The sequence below is a fragment of the Rhineura floridana genome, chromosome 16, assembly GCF_030035675.1.
Source record: "Rhineura floridana isolate rRhiFlo1 chromosome 16, rRhiFlo1.hap2, whole genome shotgun sequence".
Classification (NCBI taxonomy): domain Eukaryota; kingdom Metazoa; phylum Chordata; class Lepidosauria; order Squamata; family Rhineuridae; genus Rhineura; species Rhineura floridana.
This window is the reverse complement of record NC_084495.1, coordinates 29,214,153-29,232,174: the sequence shown is the minus strand read 5'-3', so window position 1 is coordinate 29,232,174 and position 18,022 is coordinate 29,214,153. Positions and strand designations below refer to the sequence as shown.

The 18,022-nt window shown below is 43.1% G+C and overlaps 1 protein-coding gene across 2 annotated transcripts in view; it reads right to left on the bottom strand.

Annotated features, from left to right (window-relative positions):
- Positions 1–18,022, bottom strand: part of IL1RAPL2 (interleukin 1 receptor accessory protein like 2) — a 515,439-nt gene that overhangs the window by 320,969 nt on the left and 176,448 nt on the right. The window lies entirely within an intron of this gene.

The window sequence follows — 18,022 nt, the reverse complement described above, 5'->3', positions numbered from 1 at the left end:
GTTACAAGGAGAATATAGGAAGTGTTTGCCTCTGATTTCAATTAGCCACAGCTGAGTGTTACAACTAAACCCAACAAACTATGGTTAATGTTAACTATGGTTTGTTGAAACAAGCCAGCTTCCTATCCCATGGTCTGAAATTGGCTTGTTTCAAACAAGCCATAATTAAGATTAATCACAGTACCTTGGGTTCAGACATAGCAATTTAGTATGGTTGAAATCAGGAGGAAAACCTTCCTACCTTCTTCCGTCCTGGAAGAGAACAGAAAAGAAGAGAAGAGTAGAGAGGGACCATGTGGGCTCAAGGCTTGCCTGGGTCATTTCCATCACAATAAACTATGGTTTATGCAGAGCTTGGAAAAGTTACTTTTCTGAACTACAACTCCCATCAGCCCCAGCCAGCATGGTGCTGGCTGAGGCTGATGGGAGTTGTAGTTCAGAAAAGTAACTTTTCCAAGCTCTGGATGACAACATCCAAAAGTAGCTATTGCTTTTTTACCACTTTGACTGTCATGGCTTCTCTCAATGAATCCTGGAAATAGTAGTCTGTTTGTTTGTTTATGAGACACCACATAACAATAAAGCCGTACTAGAATAAAATCACAATAAACTTAAGAGAAAGCCAGCATCACAAAAATACTAAATGAGCACAATAAAATGCTATATACAACACAGAACTGAAACAGCCATCAAATACATACATTAAAACCACCAACTATAACCCAGGGACTTTAAACCAGATCTTTAAAAGCCTGGGAGAACAGAAAGTCTTAACCTTCTACTGAAAAGACAGCAATGGGTGCACCAGTTGGGCCCTCCCAGGGAGAGCATTCCATAGCCACAATAATATACCAAGTTCCTGCAGATTTATTAGTGATGCCTACCACTTCCTGCCTTTGAGGGAGGGCCATATTTCAGAGGCAGAGCATCTGCTTTGCACGCAAAAGGCCCTAAGTTCAATCCCCACCATCTCCAAGTAGGGCTGAGAGACCACTGCCTGAAACCCTGGAGAACTGCTTCCAGTCAGTGTAGTCAATACTGAGCTAGATGGGCCAGTGGTCTGACTCAATATAGGGCACCTTCCTATGTGCACACATATACGAAGGGAATAGGGAATAGGCCCACACACTTAAAGTGCTCAGCATTTCCTGGGAAGAGGGAACAACTCTGAGAGCCAATTTATATAAGCAGTGTAGACCTGCTGTAAACAGAAATATATTCACTAATAGGCAAAAAAAATGCAGTTTAAGAACCTATCTATAGCAAACAGATATTTCTATTAAACATTTAAAAGCAGGGAAATTGGGCAGCTATAGTGAATGCACCAGTGGAGCAGGAGACCTGACCTCCTCTCTGAAATATGGTACTGCCCTATAAATTTGTAAAAATACAAACACAATTGGGTTGGTCTTTCACAGTCCAATCCACTTCCCATGTAGCTTGAAATAATTTCATAACATGTGCCTCTGAGCATATGATGAATGAAGGGTGCTGAGAGTTGTTAGGAGATGTCCTATTCCCTTCACAGAGCTACAATCACCAGAAGAAGGGCTGACTGTTAAACCCCTCTGACCAGTAGAATAGAAGTCTCCTAACAACTCTCAGCACCCTTCACAAACTACACTTCCCAGGATTCTTTGGGCCGCCATGACTGTTTAAAGTGGAAAAAAGCCTCCTGATTAGCCAAGCCAAACAGCTGTTAGTCTGGCTTTTAGAACACTGACAGTTGGTTCTTATTGAGCATGCCAGCACGATCATAGACTTCAATGTTAAATTTCTTAAATTAATTAAAAATCAGCCATGCATTTTTTTAACTTTATAACTACAGAAGATGAAGGTCAAAGTATGGGGCAAGATCAGTAAAAGGATTACAGGTATGCTGAGAACATGGCTGATTTTTAATTAATTTCAACAAATTATGAGACCACTGACAGAAAGAGGTCCAACAGGGGTCTGGATTTTTTTTCTTTTGTTTTACACTTTGAACTCTAGATTCTTTCTGAGTGTTTTGTGTATCACCATGAAAACCTAGAGGGCTGTTAAGCAAGCATTTCTGAGCTCAGGACTATACATTGTATTAGATTTTGTTTTGAAATGAGCTTATGGGAAGCAGCAGAATGGTATGGGGGTATATTCAATTTAACATGTGAAAAATCCATACTGGCTGTAGAATACTTTGATGCAGTGGTATACAGAAGTCTGAAATCTGATGAACTGGCTAGCAGCCGTGGATGTGAAAGATTATCTTTTGGGGGGTACAGCCTTAGTTCAATAGTAGAGCATCTCTGGTTCAATCCCCAACATCTCCAGTTAGGGATGGGAGAAAACCCTGCCTGAAGTACTGGAAAGCCACTGCCATTCAGTATAGACTGTACTGCGCTAGATGGGCCAGCATAAAGCAGCTTCCTATGTTCCCCTATTCCAGTGACTTATGGCCCCTTATACAGAAAAAGTATCCTATCCAAATCCCACAAAAGTATCAGTACACATACTTGATATTTTGTAGGGAATTGGGAATAGGCAACACTGCCGCCAAGCTAATTAAATATCCTAAATTCTTATTCCAGATTACTGTCCCCTATTTAATGGCTCATTGATTTTAGAAGCCAAACCAATTTCCTCTTTCATTTTCATCAGGGTAGCTACTGTGGTGACATGCCATAAAAATTAGACAACATGCTGAAATGTGATTTAAAAACATCTGTACATTCAATAGCTGCGTATTTTGGACAGAAAGAGAAGCTGGCAGGAGAATACGAGTTCCCTTTTGTCCAGCTTGGCAAGTAGCAACCTCCATCAGCCAAGGCACAATAATCAGATGGTAAGAAAAGGTCTTGAATGCTGAAGGAATGCCAATAGTGGATGTTAAGGACACAAGAAGAGCCCTGCTGGATGACAGCAAAGGCCTATCTAGCCCAGCATCCTGCTCTCATAATGGCCAATCAGATCCAGCAAAAAAGACCTGGGGCTCAATCACCTTAGGCCACCCACTAAGAATGCCTCTGGTGATTGGGATAAAGTTACACCAGGGCAAGGGGATAGAAGGTTACTTGTATTAATCTATAAGGCTCTTGGGTCCAGGATATCTTAAGGGCTACCTGATATCTTCTGTCTCTGCCCGATCACTTTGGGGCAATCTGTCTTGGTGGTCCCCCATGGCTCAGATGCATGGCTTGTAATAACTGTATTCGGTGTTGTGGACCCAAGCCTGTGGAACTCCCTTCCAGCTGAGATTAGACAGGCACCTTTATTGCTGAACTTCAGGTGCATGACAAGAGACTTTCTTATTCCAGCAGATATTTTAAGCTAGTGTTCAGGTTTCTGTTTGGTTTTACGATTGGTTTTTTAAATGTTTTTATTCTCTGCATCATTTATTTTTATGTACACCGCTTAGAAATGTTCATGATGAAGTGGTATATAAATGCCTTAAATAAATAAATATAGAATACATTTAACAGAACAATAAATAGAAAAAGCAAGAAAAATCACAAGCACACATACACACACTACCGTGTGCTAGTCAGTAAATTGTCTCTGAGTCCAGTCACAGGCTGCAGCTCAATTAATTTGAAAAGCTCACAAAAGAGTCCAAAATGCTTTAACCCATGCTTTCTTAGTCATTGATTTAACCAATCAAATAAATCAATGTGTTACTCAGGGCTATTAGGAAAGACAACAGCAAACGGTAACTATTTATACAAAATAATGAGGAACATGTCCAAGATGACCTATTCTGCGCAGAATGTCAAAGGCATCAGTGACTACAACAGATGCATCTATCACTCTAACAACCTCCAATGTGAACCATGCCATGATGATTTCTATATTTTTTTCAAGTAACCATGGATGCTTTCTTCCCAGATGCTACCTTATTAATATCGCACACCTCTTTCGAGCACACACAAGGGGCAGCTACAGTGAGCATTTGCATTTTTCCTAGAATTCTTCCAGAAGCAGAATCATAGAATCACAGAATAGTAGAGTTGGAAGGGGCCTATGACGCCATCGAGTCCAACCCTCTGCTCAGTGCAGGAATCCAAATTAAAGCGTACCCAACAGGGGCTGCCCAGCTGCCTCTTGAATACCTCCAGTGTTGGAGAGCCCACCACCTCCCTAGATAATTGATTCCATTGTCATACTGCTCATGGAGCACTTTGTCAAAAGCTTTGCTGAAATCATGATATATTATGTCCACAGCATGTCCACAGTCTACCAGGGAGGTTATCCGATCAAAAAAATGAGATTAGTGTGGCAGGATTTGTTCTTGATAAATCCATGTTGGCTTCTAGTGATCACTGCATTGTTTTCAAGGTGCTTACAGACTGACCAGTTTATAATCTGCTCCAGAATTTTCCCAGAGATCAATGTCAGGCTGATTGGTCTGTAGTACTCAAATCCTCCTTTTTGCCCTTTTTGAAGATAGGGACATTAGCCCTCCTCCAGTCATCCGGCCCTTCACCCATCCTTCACAATTTCACAAAGATAATACACAGTTGTTCCAAGAGTTCTTCAGCCAGTTCCTTCAATACTCTAGGATGCAGTTCATTGGGCCCTGCAGATTTGAACTCATTCAAAGTGATTAGGCATTCCTTGACCATTTGTCTATCAATTTCAAGCTGCATTCCTGCCCCTTCGACTTCACGTTTCCCAGGAGGGTCATAGACTGAGCCAAACTAGGAACTGAGCACTTCTGCCTTTTCTTTGTCATCTGTTATCATTTTGCCATCCTCATTGAGTAGCTGAACCACCATTTCTTTTCTCTGTCTTTTACTATGGATGTACCTGAAGAAAGCTTTTTTGTTGCTTTTGGCATTTCTCGCTAACCTCAGCAATTTCTCAGCTTTAGCCTTCCTGGTGGCATCCCTGCAATTCTGTACTACCTGTCAGTACTCTTCCTTCCTTCCCTCCACTTCCTGTATGTGTCCTTTTTTGTTTTCTGGTCATCTCTTTCTGTGAAGCCACATTGGCTTCTTCTGCTGTCTTCCCCCATTTTTTCTTGATGGAATTGTTTGCCATTGTGCTTTTAAAATTTCCTTTTTCTCATAGGGTTGCTTGCTACAGAACCTTACTTATCCTTGTTCTGAGTTTATTAAAATCAGCTTTCCTAAAGTCCAGGGTATGTGTTTGGCTACTCACAGCTTTTGCTTCCTTTAAAATCAAGAGCTCAAGTAACTGTTACTTTCTCCCAGAGTTCCCATAACTGCCACATCATCCACCAAGTCATCTCTATCGGTTAGAACCAACCAATAGCTCTAATTGCTTCCTCCACTTTCTGTAGGAGAACGTTATCTCCAACACAAGTCAGGGATTTCTTGGAGAGGCTGTGTTTGGAAGGATTTGTCTCCCAAAGAATGTTGGGGTAATTGAAGTCCCCCATTACTACTACATCATGCCTCCTTGAAACATGGGCAATTTGCTTTGCAAAAGTTTCATCTTCATCTTCTCCTTGATTGGGTGGTCAGTAGTAGACTCCAACTACCATGTTCCTTACCCCATTTATTTTAATCCAGATACTCTCGGGGGAGGAATATATATTTTTAACATATAGCGTGACTCCGCCTCCCTTTCTATTTCTTCTGTTCTTGTTGAACAAGTTATATCCTTCACTTGCTGTATTCCAGTCATCAGACTCATCCCACCAAGTTTCAGTTATACTTATTAAGTCATATTTACTCTCCTGCATTAAGAGTTCAAGTTTGTTCTGTTTGTTTCCCATACTCTGGGCATTAGTGTACAGACATCGAAGACCATGTGATTTACAGCCTGGCTTCCTTCCTACATTTTTATGAAGACTATTACTGGGGCCCATTAGAACCATTCCCTCTGTTCCTCTTACTGTGCACAAGCCTTTGTTAGTTGTTACTGCCAAGTTTATGTCTCTCTCCCCCTTAGGATTCAGTTTAAAGCTTTCCTCTTCTCCCAGGCAGTTTAGCATGTGTTTTTAAATTGTTCTTTTTAAAATGTGTTTTTAAATTTGTATATTTGTTTTTAATGTTTTTAATTGTTGTAAACCACCCAGAGAGCTTCAGCTATGGGGCGGTATACAAATGCAATAAATAAATAAACAAGTAAATAAATAAATAAATTACTCCCCCTTTTCCCTCCTGGTGCAGCAACGCCACAGCTGTTGGGCAGTCAGGTGAGTCCCACGACCACATCTGCTACTGATTGCACCCGCTAAGCAAGCTAGCTTAGAGGATACAGGGTAGGCCACATAGCACACACAACTCTCTCTGTTCCCCACCCCTCCACATCTGCCACCTGCGGTAGCTGCCTCATTCTGCCTAATGATAGGGTTGGCCCTGTCAAGAACCCCTTTTCGAACATTCCCCAAATCCCTAAAAAAAATTATTATTATTATTTTGGCTATCTTTTGCTCCCTATTTGATATGAACGACCAGTTCAGAACTGCAAGTTAGTCCCAAAGATAACAAAGTCATCTTTAGTGTCTCTGAGAAGTGACAAACAAGACATTTTTCACAACGACTTTAAGAAAGTCAGAGGATCATTACAGGGAAAATGACTTGAGCTCTGTCTGGGGAAGGTTGAGGGAAAGGGTTAGTTTATAAAGGATATGCTGATACAGCTTTTAACTATAATGGTGTGAACTCAGCTGTTATCTATTATATTTTGAAACAAATAATATATCTAACAAACTAGGCCAGGTGCCTAAAAAGGAAAAACAAGTGTGCAAGGTGCTTTGTTTATTTTCTTTTATTTTAAGATTCCTTGATAGTTTGCCAGAACTGCATAATGGAGTGTTTTTCACCTTCGGGCTAAGTGCTTTCTAAAAATGCTCAAACTGCAGGAGGAAAATAACTACTAATAACAGGAGGCATGCGTCACGAATGCCATTATGAAAGCACGCCAACTTGAGGTCTGTTTTAGTGTTGCGTTCAGCCTTTGCAATATCATTAACAATGAGGTTTCAGTAAGCCTTGTGCTGGGAAAGCTTCTGTAAAGTGGGATGTCTAAAAACTGTAGGGAGAGCTCAGTCAAACCATTTCCCCACCATCACCATCACCATAAATCACTTATGTAACTGTTTTAGGTAGAGATGCAACAGGAACTAGGTTGTCCAGGAGAATCAAACATGATGGAAACATTAGGCTGAAAGGTATCTCAAAGATGTTGAACTCTGCGTGCCAGGCCTTGGCATATCATTCACTGCACCATTGCTACTACTGGAGAGTTAAAGCAGCAAAACCAGGTAGCAAACCTGGTAGAGCAAGACCATCTCAAGCCAGGAAGACAGGCGACAATGGAGGGCCGCATAGGATCCACATCCTGCTATTGAAACTCTAGCTCAGGGATGGAGAAGCTCAGGCCTGGATGAATGTGGCCCTCCAGGCTTCTCTATCTGGCCTCCATGACTCTACCTAGGCCACAACCCTCCACAGGCCACATCCTGTGTGGGCTGGACACAAATGGGAGGTCAACAACCCAGGAAGTGAAAGATGAGATCTGAGATTTCCAATCTACTCTTGGCTCTGGTAGAGAAAACCACTGGGTGACAAACTGGGGGATTCCAGCCTCTATGTTCCATTGCCAGTTTGTTCTCAGGCCCAATATAAAGGGCTCACGCTAGTGTTTAAAGCCCTAAACAACTTAGGCCCCAACTATCTCCAAGACCCCCTCTTCCCTACATACTCTCTCGGATGTTGAGATTGGCCGAGGGGGCCCTCTTGGTAGTTCCAGTGCCCTCAGATGTTTGGGTGGTGGTGGCCCAGGAGATAGCATTCTCTGGGGTAGCCCCTCACTTAGCTGTGGAATTCCCTCCCCACTGAGCTATGTCTGGCATCCTCATTATACATCTTTTGTTGTATGCTGAAGATGCACCTCTTTAGTCTGGCCTTTGACACTTGAGAGATATATTTTTAAGGCCCTCTCTAGCTGTGAATGTAATTTGTTTTAAACTGTTTTTAACATTGTATTTTATATTGTTGTGACCTGCTATGGGATCCTGAAGGGCAGGTAATAAATTTAACAACAACAATAATAATACTAATGGAGGATGCTTGAAATGTAATGAGTAACTTGCTATGTAATCAGCGGCGTCACTAGCGGGAGTGCGGGGGGTGCGGACCTCTGGTGCGTGCCCTCCCAGGGGCATGGATGAGGTGTCCGGGCTTGCGTGCATGTGCGCGCGCACACACTCAAGGCCAGCCACCCTGTCCATGCCCCTAGGAGGGCGCGCGCTGCAGGGGCACCCAGCCGGAGAAGGTCTGGGAACGCCAGCGAGCCTCTCTCGCCCTGCCGATGCTGCTCCCAGTCTTGCCCGCCCGCCCGCCCGCCCACCTCCGAGGAGGAGGAGTTGGAGCAGCCTTGCCGGGCAACGGCACGGGGTGGGGTGGCTCTGGGTGTCAACCCCCTCATGGTGACACCTGGGTGCGGGCCGCACCCTCTGCACCCCGGTAGTGATGCCCCTGTTGTAATGGGGAAGCTAGGCCATTGGGTTAGGTACACTGAATTTTTTAAGAGAGAGGCTTTTTAAAAAAATAATTTTTATTAGGTTTTAACTTATAGATCCAATGGTACAGCATACATATAATTCAGTAAACACTCAATACAATAAAGACTATCACACTGCTTTGCCAAAAAATGAAAGGATTACACCCGTATTAAAATTCACATATGGGTCATCTTTACAACACAAGAGACGGACATTTTATTCTCAGTTCTTTCTCCACAATACAGCTGAATATCTCCACATGTTTCTTATTTTCCTTTCTAAAAAGCAACCTTGTAGTCCTTATGATCGCAGTTAGTATGCTTCAAAAGCATATCGGCAATGCATCGCAGAATTGGGTGACTGACTAAGATAGCCAGGAGATCCCTATGACTACTAGAACCAAAATAAATTATGCAAAATAGTTTTGGTATTGTTTGCTTTTTTTAAAAGCAGAATAGATTACACAAGATAGGAAAGACCGTGCACATTTGATTACTGTGTGTAATGTATCCAGGTTGCAGATTCCACTTCCATGGTTACAAAAGATGGGCAATGTTGGTACAGAATTTTGATTGTTTTCAATTTTTTTAGCACACCATACATACAGTCCTGGTCTGATTCTGCCAGTAACCCAAGATGTTAAGACAGAGAGCACTGCATGCAACTTTTAAAAAAATGTTGTAGGGAAATGCTACTTTTGTTTGCAAATGCTATCATCCAAAGGAGTAAATATGTCACCTTTCTTTGGAGGGGAGCACTGGCAAAACTTCAGCCGGTCACCTTCTCTCTGCTCCTGCTTTTCTGCCATGTGGCAAGTGAGAGAGAAAAAGCTTTAACCTTGCTCTGTTAAGCCCACACTCCAAATTGCCACCTCAGCAGTTTTGATGGCAGCTGTCAATTCAGAAAAAGTTAATCAGAACTGAGAGATGACAGGAAGAAGCTGAGCTGATGCGACAGCAATGTCAAAAATTTGTTAAGGCGCACATCCCCAAAGGAAGCAATTCTGCACCCTAGCAGATGACTAGTGATCAAGGAGAACCCTTTTTTAATAACCATACTGTGAGAAACTTATTAACCTGAATATGTATCTGCACCATACATTTAAAGCAGTATTATACCACTTTACACAGTCATGGCTCCCCCCATAGAATCCTGGGAACTGTTGCTTGTTAAAGGTGCTGAGGGTGGTTAGCAGACTCCTGTTCCCCTCACAGGGGTGTAATTCCCAGGGTTCCTTGGGAAGAGGGATTGATTGTTAAACCACTTAGCTGATCTGTTGATCCATCTTTGTAGTCACAACTGAAAAATATTCTCCAGAGTTCTACTCTGGTTTGTATGTGTGTGTGTGTCTGTCTGTCTTACAGGTGGAATAAGGTGGTATGATGGGGACAATCGGATCTTTGGAACGTTATAGAATTAGATTTTGTGTTGTAATTAGGGGTGTGCATCAGCAATTTCGTTCTTTGGAAAACACCCTGCCTCAACCTGAGGTGATTTGTAGGCTTCCCAAGTTGACTTCATTGCCTCATGTCATTGATTCACTACAACTTTTTCTCCCTTTTGACAGAAATGGATAAGAGATATACCAATACCTCCAGAGTGGAAAAAGCCTGCCAAAGTTCAAGCAAATAGACCCAGGGTGTTTTGTGCTTTTTAAAAAAGGAAGCAAGCATAAATTTTTGGATAATTTTTTTGTGCAAGGTCACCCCTTCTGAGAGTATGAATCCTGCAGTGGTTTACCTGCAAAGGTAGCCATTACATTTCTAGGGTGTGTAAAAAGGAATCACTTAATCTCACCTGGTGTTTTTATGGGCAATTGGTCTGAAATTGCAGACATGAGACGGATGCCACTGAGTAAGAAACGTGCCAAATTACAAACAAATGGGTCTAGGGGCTTTTCTGCTAGGCACTTTTAAAGTTGATCTTGGAATGGGAAGAACGAAAAGGGTATCGTTTTCTGGATAAAATCATTCCAAGCTAGACCTATCTGTCACAACAGAACTCACTATCTGCCCCCCACACACTCACACACACACTGGTTTTTTGTCTCCTTTTTTCCATCACCCCACCCTGGCATTATGGGACTGTGATAAGCTTAGAGACATTACTTTCACTTTCAGAAGACACTTGTCTACTGTATTTTTGGATATCTGGATTGCTGAGGCCAGCCCTGTAGCCCGGGGAGGGGGGAGAAATGGGGGGAAACCCCCCCCAGAGCTGTGCTTCCCCCCTTGCCCAGGATTTTATGGGGGAAATTGTGTTCTCTTTAATTTGTGACATAATAGACAATGACAACCTCCATTTAAAGAATTATAGCTTGTTATAAGAACAGGAGCAATTTAAAAATAGGACTCTCTGAAAAATTCAGTGAATAAGGCAGGGTGAGCGCACAACAAAAGCCTCATCTGGAAAAGTCATAGAATCATAGAATCATAGAATCATAGAGTTAGAAGGGGCCTTGTAGGCCATTGAGTCCAACCCCCTGCTCACAGCAGGAAATCCACAGCTAGAGCATCTCCCGCAGATAGCTGTCCAGCCTCTGCTTGAAGACATCCAGCAAAGGGGATCCCACCACCTCCCTAAGCAGTCGGTTCCATTGCCGAACTGCCCTTACTGTCAAGAAGTTCCTTCTAATGTCCAATCTGAATCTACACGCCTGCAACTTAAAACCATTAGACCTAGTCCTACCCTCTGGGGCAGCAGAGAACAAATCTGTACCCTCCTCTATGTGACAGCCCTTCAGGTACTTAAAGAGTGCAATCATGTCACCCCTCAGCCTTCTCTTCACCAGACTGAACATGCCAAGTTCCTTCAACCTTTCCTCTTAAGACTTGTTCTCCATACCGGCTATCATCCTCTTCTGAACCCGCTCTAACTTGTCTATATCTTTCTTAAAATGAGGCGCCCAGAACTGAACGCAGTATTCCAGATGAGGCCTGACCAATGCAGAATATAGTGGGACTATTACTTCCCTCGACCTGGAAACTATAGCTCTGTTTATGCAGCCCAAAACCACATTTGCCTTTTTTGCCGCAGCATCACACTGCTGGGTCATGTTCAACTTACGATCCACTACAATTCCAAGGTCCTTCTCACACGCACTACTGCTAAGCCGGGTATTTCCCATCCTGTACCCGTGCATTTTGTTTTTGTGACCTAAATGCAGAATCCTGCATTTGTCTTTATTGAATGTCATTTTATTAATTTCAGCCCAATTTTCTAGTCTATCCAGGTCCCTTTGGATTTTATTCCTGTCTTCCATTGTGTTAGCTATCCCTCCCAGTTTCGTATCATCCGCAAACTTCATAAGGCTTCCCTCCACCCCATCATCTAAGTCATTGATAAAAATGTTGAAGAGTATCGGCCCCAGGACAGAACCCTGTGGCACTCCACTCGAGACCTCCTTCCAGTCCGAAGCAGAACCACCGACGACCACTCTTTGAGTACGGATTTCCAAGCAGTTGTGAATCCACCTGACAGTATGTCCATGTAGTCCGCATTTGACTAGTTTGCTAATCAAAAGGTTGTGGGGGACTTTGTCAAACGCCTTGCTGAAATCTAGATAGATGACACCTACAGCATTTCCACCATCTACTAAGCTAGTGACCCGATCAAAAAAAGAGATGAGATTAGTTTGACAGGATTTTTTCTTGACAAACCCATGCTGGCTCCTTCTAATCATAGCATTGTCATCTAGATAGTTGCCAATGGACTCTTTTATTATCCGTTCTAATATTTTTCCCGGTACTGAAGTCAGACTGACCGGCCTGTAATTCCCTGGATCTTCTTTTTTACCTTTTTTAAAGAGCAGGACGACGTTTGCTCGTCTCCAATCCTCCGGCACCTCTCCCGTTCTCCAGGATTTCTCAAAGATGATGGCAAGAGGTTCCGAGAGTACATCCGCAAGTTCCTTCAATACTCTGGGATGCAGTTCATCAGGCCCTGGAGATTTGAACTCATTTAGGTTAACTAGGTATTTCCTGACTATCTCCTTATCAATCTCGAACTGCAGTCCCGACCCCTTACTGAGATTGCTACCGATGCAAGGTTGCACGCTGTTCCCTTTTTGGGAGAAAACGGAGGCAAAATAGGTGTTGAGCAGTTCTGCTTTTTCCTCGTTATCTGTCAACATTTTGCCATCTTCATTGAGCAGCAGTCCCACCGTTTCCTTGGTCTTTCTCTTGCTTCGAACATATCTTAAAAAACCCTTTTTGTTGTTCCTCGCTTCCCTCGCCAGCCTCAGCTCATTCTGGGTTTTAGCTTTCCTTACGCTATTCCTGCAACCCCGAGCCGCTCGTCGGTACTCTTCCTTAGTGATGCGTCCTTCCTTCCGCTCTTTTTTACTTTTACCTCCTCCACCAGTCTTCCGTGTAGCCACATTGGCTTTTTCCGATGTCTTCCATTTTTCTTCCTCTTTGGAATTGTTAGCGATTGCGGTTTTTGTAATACGTTCTTCATGAACTCCCACGCTTCTTGGGCTCCTTTTTTCTTTAGTCTATCTAGCCACGGGATCCTACCCATCATTTCCCTGAGCTTGCTAAAATCGGTTTTCCTGAAATCCAAGGTCCATGTTTGACTATATTCTTCTTTGGCTTTCCCCAGAATCCCGAATTCCAGCATTACGTGGTCACTTTCCCCCAAGGTACCGACCGCTTTAATTCCCGTGACCAATTCGTCCCTGTTAGTTAAGATCAGGTCCAGGATTGCCAATCCCCTTGTTCCTTCTTCTACTTTTTGAAAGAGGAAATTATCAGCAAGGCCCATCAGGAATTTGTTGGAGGCTTTGTGCTTCGCAGAGTTTGTCTCCCAGCAGATATCCGGGTAGTTGAAGTCCCCCATCACTACTACTTCTTGCCTCCTTGAGATTTCAGAGATTTGTTTGAGAAAGGCCTCGTCTACCACCTCTTCTTGGCCAGGGGATCTGTAGTAGACACCTACTAGTACCAGAGCTTGGAAAAGTTACTTTTTTTGAACTACATCTCCCATCAGCCCAATCCAGTGGCCATGCTGGCTGGGGCTGATGGGAGTTGTAGTTTAAAAAAGTAACTTTTCCAAGCTCTGCCTACTACCATGTTGGTTTTATTTGTTTCTCCATTTATTTTTACCCAAATGGTCTCTACCGGACCACTTTGTTCACTCTCTTGGATTTCCATAGAGGTGCATTTGTCTTTGACGTATAACGCTACTCCCCCTCCTTTTCTGTTGCTTCTATTCTTTCTGTAGAGTTTATATCCTTGAATGGCTATATTCCAATCATGGGAGTCATCCCACCAAGTTTCTGTTATCCCTATGAAGTCATATTTGCCTTGATGCACTAAGACTTCAAGCTCCCCTTGCTTGTTTCCCAAGCTCCGCGCGTTGGTATATAGACAGCAGAAGTCTCTTTTGTCTCGATTGGATTCCTCCATTAATATACCGTGAGCTTTGCCGTGCATCCCTTTCTCTCTCCCAGTGTCTCCTGTACTCTTCAAATCCTTGCGTTTACAACCTGCTGTCTTTGGATCGGTCTTTAAGCTATCATCTCCATCCCCCAGAGTTTAAAGCCCTCTTGATGAGTTTTGCCATACTTCTGCCAAAGAGATTCTTCTCAGTCCTCGTGAGGTGCAGCCCATCTCTTGCCAACAGTCCCCCCTCCAAGAAGCTTAGACCATGGTCCCAGAATCCAAACCTCTCCCGTCGACACCGTCTGCGTAACCAGTCGTTGACCTGCAGTATCTTCCTTTCCCATTGTAGTCCTCTATCCTTCACGGGAAGAATTGATGAGAATACCACCTGCGCCCCCAAATGCTTGACCTTCCTACCCAGAGCCTCATAGTCCGAGGTGATCTGTTCCAAGGTGTTTCTGGCTGTGTCGTTCGTGCCCACATGGATGAGGAGAAAGGGTCCCCAACAGTCTGCTCACTCAAGACTTTCCCTGACTGAGGGTGGATTTTTCATGATCACACTGACCCTATAATTACTTAGGTGATCCTGAAAAAAATGCCCTTTATAGTAACATAACCCCTGAAGAGTCAAATAGTAGAACTTTGTATTCTGGGCTAGACTTTCCTTTGCTCTGCTTTTCATTTTCAGTTGTGTTCTCTACCTAGCTAGCAAGAAAGAAGCATGTTTGCCTGCCTGCAGTAAGAAGTAAGAGTGTGTTTATTCTGCAGTTATTATAAACAGCAGAGCAAGCTTGGGCGGTTATTGCTAAAGGATGAATGAAGTGATAAAGTGCTCTGGAAAAATATCTACCCTAATTTACCCTTTCCCTTTTAAAGCATTCACTATACTCACAATCATAGTGGCTGTTTTTTTCTTGAGTACTTGATAGTAAAGGATGAAAATAGCCCTACGGGAACAGAAACATTGCTGAGTACACTACAGTTAGCTAGCTAGCTGGCTAGCCACCTAGGCTGTAACTCAGGCCTAATTTCTGATGTTCACAATGTGTACAACTCAGTATGGGACCTTTTCAGGGTTTCTGGAGAGAAAAATCAACCCACCAATCAGTAAAAAAAAAATCCAACTGCTTTCCATAATTAGTTTCCAATCGCTTAGTTAATTCTTTATACAGCAGCCAGTTGATTGTCTAACAGGAAGGAAAAATCTAAAGGTCAGGAAGAAGACTTAAAGGAGAGACTGTCAAGGAGGAGTTAACAAACACACCCTAAACTATTTATTTTCTCTCTACCCTTCCCTAAACTTGTAGTATGGACAAGTTTGTTATTCAGGTGGCATATAAAACTGAGATACCTAATCCAAGATCCATGCCAAGCTCAGGAGCTCAATATTATTACTAAAGTAGTTCAGTTCATGAAGAATCAGAACACAGGGACAGACCACATGTGAAAGAGAATTATAGCTATAGCCAAAGTCAAGCTTTTGAGTCTGGTATTCCTGGGGATCTCTCAAAAAAGGATGAAACAATTCAACATATTAAACATCATTCATGTATGTTTACGCACACTATGTGGATGGAAGAGACATGAGGTTGAAGGTCACTGCCTTTCCCTCCCCTGGCCTGGACCTCACATCTTTTCCATCAGTGAGGGGGAGATTGGATGGTGCTATGTGCCTCCTTCCCCCAATGCCCCACCAAAAAATGTAACACCCTACCTAACAAGGAAGGTTGGTTACAGGGCTATCTGAGGCACCATGAAGGATCCCTGTTTTGACACATGCTGCCTCATACTGTTCCTGCTTGGCCTCTCACAAGCCAAAAATCCACCTGAAGCATCCTGCTTGGGATTCAGGACTCATCTAAACCCAATGCACACCCCTAGTTTTAATCACTTTTCATCTTTAATAAAATCTTCCTCTGGCTGCTGCCATTTGGAACCTCAATGCTGGTTCTATTAAATAGTTAATTCGGTGTTAATAGTTAATTTACTTAAATCAGATTACTCCTTGAATGTATTTACTTTGGAAAAATACCCCCAAATCTCTCCAATGAGCTGCGTCCCTGATGCACAAATCAAAGTTAATTCTCATTGATAAGATTAATTAAAACTGGCTGTTTTACACAGATCTTATTTTTTAGTATTTTTGGCAAAGCTCTCGTGCAGAAGTACTTAGATGGAGTCAACAACAACACTGACTGATACTCTTCATTTTAAACAATAGTTAAAATAGATAATCACATTCCGAAAGAATTCAGCTTGAGGAGGGTGGTCTGTAATTGTGTTAATTTCACCCACCTCCGCATGCGCAATGTAGATGTAATGATGACCACCAACTTGGATGGCTTTAAAGAAGGTTAGATAGATTCATGGAGGATAAGGCTACCAGTGCCTACTGGCTACCAGTGGCCATGTTCTACCTCCCCTGTCAGAAGCAGTATGCATCTGAATACCAGTTATTGGAACCGCAAGGGGGGAGAGCACTGTTGCCCTCACGTCCTGCCTTCCCATTGGGGTATCTGGTTGGCCAATGTGAGAACAGGATGCTGAACTAGATGGGCCGTTGCCCTCATCTCGCAGTGTTTTTTCTGGAGCAGGCTATAGATCCAAAGGAGTAAAGCAAAATATTCTTCTTTAACTGATTTTAAAGAGGGGGACAATTGACATGTTAGGGTGAGGGTGTATATGGACACCCTCCTGATGTTCCACTCACAAGTGGGCACATCCCTTTTTGACACCGACAGTCATTACAGGTGACAGCCGTGAGAGCATTTTACATATTTCTATAACAAACCTATCTGTCCTGATTAAATATTAATGCGCCATCTCTCCCCATAACCTATTATGTCATCAGCAACGTCAGCTGCAGTGGGAAGGTCAGCAATAACAAGATAACAAGATTGCCTTTTCCTCCCCCCCAAAACAAAATAAAAAGAAACCCCCAGCTGTACCGTTTATAGCAACTAATAAAACCTCTGTGAAGACAAATGCTATTTATTAGCATAACTGATATACAAGGGGGAAGGAGAGAGAGAAATAGGATGCTTCCCTGCCTTACATTTCTTTATCTCACTTATTAATATTTCAGACCCGCAGTATATTTCATCCACAAAAAATCAGCACATAGAAACATCACATAAGGTGAAAAAGATATTCAGAAGTTTTTCCTGCTATGAATTGTTTCATTGCATTCTAGGGCCCTTGGGTGGAACCAGACAAAACAGAGTTCAGTGCTAGGGCACATGGTTTGTAAACAGAAGGTCCCAGGATCAAACTCGCTGGCCTCTTTTGTGAAAGTATCTCAGATAGCAGATATGGAAATGTCCCTAGTCTGAAATTCTGAAGAACCTTTGCCAGCTAGTGACCTAATGGACCAATGATCTGACTCAGTATAAGTCAGCTCCTATGTTCCTAATGCTCCTACGTTTCCTGTTTGTGGATGAAGGAAACAATGGCAGCATAAGGTATCCTGGTCCCAAGTTGTATAGGGCTCTAAATGTCAACAGCAAAACCTTAAACATGGCCTGGTTGCTAACAGTCAGAGCAGTTCTTTCAACACTGGTACAATATGTGTAAAGCTGAGTGTCCCACTAAACCACCTAGCAGCTGCATCGCCATGAGCAACATCTTTCTGTCGCAGTCACTAGTCTGTCCCCCTGGTGTCCACACTTCCAATTTACCTGCTCTCATATAAGGCCAATTGGGGAAGGGGTATCTCAATGGCAGAGCATCTGCCTAACATGCAGAAGGTCCCAAGTTCAACCCTTGGTGTCTCCAGGTGGGGCTTGGAAAAGCTCCTGCCTGAAACCCTGGGGAGTCCCTGCCAGTCAGTGTAAATGACACTGAGCTAGATGGACCAGTTGCTCTGACTCAGTGTAAATGAAAAATGGACTGCCTTCAAGTCAATCCCAATTTATGGCGACCCTACGAATAGGGCTTTCATGGTAAGCGGTATTCAGAGGGGGTTTACCATTCCCTTCCTCTGAGAGGCAGTGACTGGGCCAAGGTCACCCAGTAAGCTTCATGGCTGCTGAGCGGTTAGACATTCAGCAGCTCAGACTATTGGCATCAAGTACCAGGCTAACAGTATTATTAATTTCTTACAGTTGTCAACCTTGTTAAGGGATGAATGGCAACTTTCAACTTAGCAAGCATCCACAGTCATGTTCTACATCCTGGTGTAGAAAAA